The following is a 2,990-nucleotide window of genomic DNA, read 5'->3' as shown; positions in this document are numbered from 1 at the left end:
CCGGTTTTCCGACTTCCAGGAGAGCGGTGTGCCATAAGGCCCACTTATGAACAGGTCAAATGCCTGTCTGGGAAAGGCCCATTCTGAAGGGAAACACTGGTTCTAAAGGATCTCAGTAGTGAAACAGTTGCTTTTCTTACTATAAAGCAGGTTTGAAGCATCTACACATCTTACTGTGATAGTTACAGCACTCAGCATGGCAGAACAAGGCACCACTACCTCTTCCTGAAGTGGCAAATGAGTTTCTGGCTTTCAGGGGAGTCATATTAGTTTAAAGTTGCTCATTGAAGTCCCACTGCAAGGGCTGGCACCCTTCTACCACCACCCAGCTAGCCATTAATTTCACTAGCAGATCAGGGGCTACGCAGGACATACAACATGTAATGCCGTGAGTCACGTAAGACAGAAGGACACAAAAACACATGTACAAAGAAAGCTTGGAAATTCAAAGACTTTTCTTCACCTTGCTACCTGTGCACAAAATCCCTACTGCAAACTAACAATATTTGGGAAGATAAGCATCTGGAATATACTAGGATGGTCAGATGCAGCTAGTGTCATCTATCCCATTACAGATCATCTCTGTGATTTAAATTACTGAAAAACTAACCAAACAAGCCAGTATTTTCCATGCTGGGAACCTGGATCACTCAAACCTTTCCCCTGCCCTAGGAGTTTCCGTCTATTTCTATCATTCCTGACCAGCAACAAGCAATGGGATGAGAAGTTCATCTGGAAGTAGAAGGTCATTCTGCAAAGGAGAAGTGGCATCGCCACCTTGGCACCTGGGCAAGTTCTCCTCAGTGCCTGATTTCACAAGACACAAGAATCCCGACCTGCCGCTCACAAGTCCTGTGGCCAGCAATGCCTTGTTTCGTACAAAGCAGCCACTTACATAAGGCACCAAAACACAAAAGTATGCACTTAAATTGTTTGTAGGAGAAAGTAACTGCGTAAGTAAGAGCCCCAACAATGGTCTTTTGTCCTTTCTCTCAGCAGCAGTTGCAAAGAACAGAAGAGACACTTATTCTCAGACACAACTGAGCAGATCTTCTGCCAGTTGTAAATTAACAGATTTTTACAGTCAAGACCTGTAATTAAAAGGATGTCTTAATCACTTGGCTAATTTTCTGAAACGAAGAGGTATAACTGGTAGCTTGGACTAGTGCAGAAGAGTCACTAATTGGCTTTATTTACAAGGCTGCTTTATAGCTCCTTCATTTCTCTAGATGCTTCATATCATCTCAACACCAGTTGTCTAGGGAATGTTACAAGCTGGACTCTAGCCAGAGGTTGTATACAAAAATGCTTGGTATTTGCTGCTGTTGTCCTTTAATAAGCAGCCTCTATTCCCTCCACACCCCACCACTCCTACTGAAGCCAATTCAGATTAGATATCCTTGTACGGCTGCAAGCATCTGCTAAATAACTGTTTATCAAGCCCAGTCTCAGTTTTGAGAATACCATAAGCTTGTGGTAAGATTGTCCAATTTAGAACATACTAGCTTAGAAAATGTGCTGCACTGCAATTTTTATATTTGACTTTCCAAAAGTCGCCTTGCAGCTAAAGACAACAAAGCCAGGCAAGGTTTGAATATTTCTCGGATTCCTAGTATACCACAACAGAAATTTCTTCATCTTGGTCATTAGCCTCCAAAGCCTGGCATGCCCATTTAACATTAACAGACAGCAATAATCAAAGAGAAACAACAAAACGTCAGCAGCTGCAACTTCTTAAAGAAAAAAAAAGCCTGTAAAGCTGTTCATTACAACTTCACATCTTCAAGAAATGAAAAAATGTACACAGTGAGGTATGTGCACATTGCAAAGTTAGCACCACTTTTCTGTAATTGATTTCTTATGGATGCTGGGTTAATACAGACTGATAATGTACTTATAAGCTAGCAGGAACGTGAAGCTGATGGAACTACATATATTTTCCTTTCTTTTCAGCAAACTAAGAATTTACAGACAGAAGATCCTAAACAATTTATCATTTGCACTCCAACCAAGGGGGAGTGATTAGATGGAAGCTAGTTAAATATAGCCTCCCAGAGAAGTGCTGGTTTGGGGGGTTGTTCATTTGCTTTTTATTTGAAAGCTTGATGAACTGAAATACAAAGCAATAGAGAGCTCCAGCAACCTTATCGACAATTTGTTAGTGGTTAGCAACCTAAGGTTAAATCATCCAACTTCAAAGCTAAAAAGAAATCATCACAATTATTGTTCGTTCAGCTCCTCCCCTCTCATCATTAACCAGGCAATAATCTGGTTTTCACCAATATATGATAAATTGTCCAGTGGATTCAGGAACTGCAGGTGTATGTGCCTGTGCACATATCTGGGTTTTTTCAGTCAGTGAAAGGCCAAAGCGCACATAAGAAATCGCATCACTACTACCTGAGGAAGTCAGGGTTATGCGATGGAGCAGAGAGAGTCCTTCTGGACATGGGAAAATGACTTTTGGTTCGCTCTGAGAAAAGCCTCTCTATAATAAGTAATTTCATCAAAAAGTTTCTCCTACAAACCCTGTCCCTGGGGCTCAAGTACTAACCAATTTACAAGAACAGACGTGGTTGGAGGAAACAGGAGGGAGCACAATGAAACAAATAAAGACCAGAAGAAAGGAAGTCAGTGCATAAATATCCATAAGATTATATGCCACTAACTCAGAATAAAGCCCTGTAGACTAGTCTCTGCAGCAATGCAATGGTCTATGTTCAGTTCCTTAGAAGATGGAGAGTGGAAAGGGAAGAGAACAGAAGGTAACAAAAAAGAGAGGAAGAAGGCACACCATTTTATGTTTGGAGACAACTCTTATTTCTACAGCAAGAGCAGGAAGTCATCTATGTCATCAAGTCTGGATTAGAGAACTGAATGACAGCCACATCAGCTGGCAACCTGAATAATACCCTCCTGAAGAACCAGCTTCCATGTTAGGTGAAGGACAAGGTGATCTGCTGAGACAAGCATTCAGAGAATGCAGCGGG

At 41.5% G+C, this 2,990-nt stretch overlaps 1 protein-coding gene across 1 annotated transcript in view; it reads right to left on the bottom strand.

Moving 5' to 3' along the window:
• Positions 1-2,990, bottom strand: part of MYH10 (myosin, heavy chain 10, non-muscle) — a 104,072-nt gene that overhangs the window by 58,463 nt on the left and 42,619 nt on the right. The gene's annotated exons all lie outside the window — the stretch shown is intronic.

The sequence above is a fragment of the Pygoscelis adeliae genome, unplaced genomic scaffold, assembly GCF_000699105.1.
Source record: "Pygoscelis adeliae isolate BGI_AS28 unplaced genomic scaffold, ASM69910v1 Scaffold11, whole genome shotgun sequence".
Classification (NCBI taxonomy): Eukaryota; Metazoa; Chordata; class Aves; order Sphenisciformes; family Spheniscidae; genus Pygoscelis; species Pygoscelis adeliae.
This window is presented reverse-complemented; position numbering and strand designations above follow the sequence as displayed.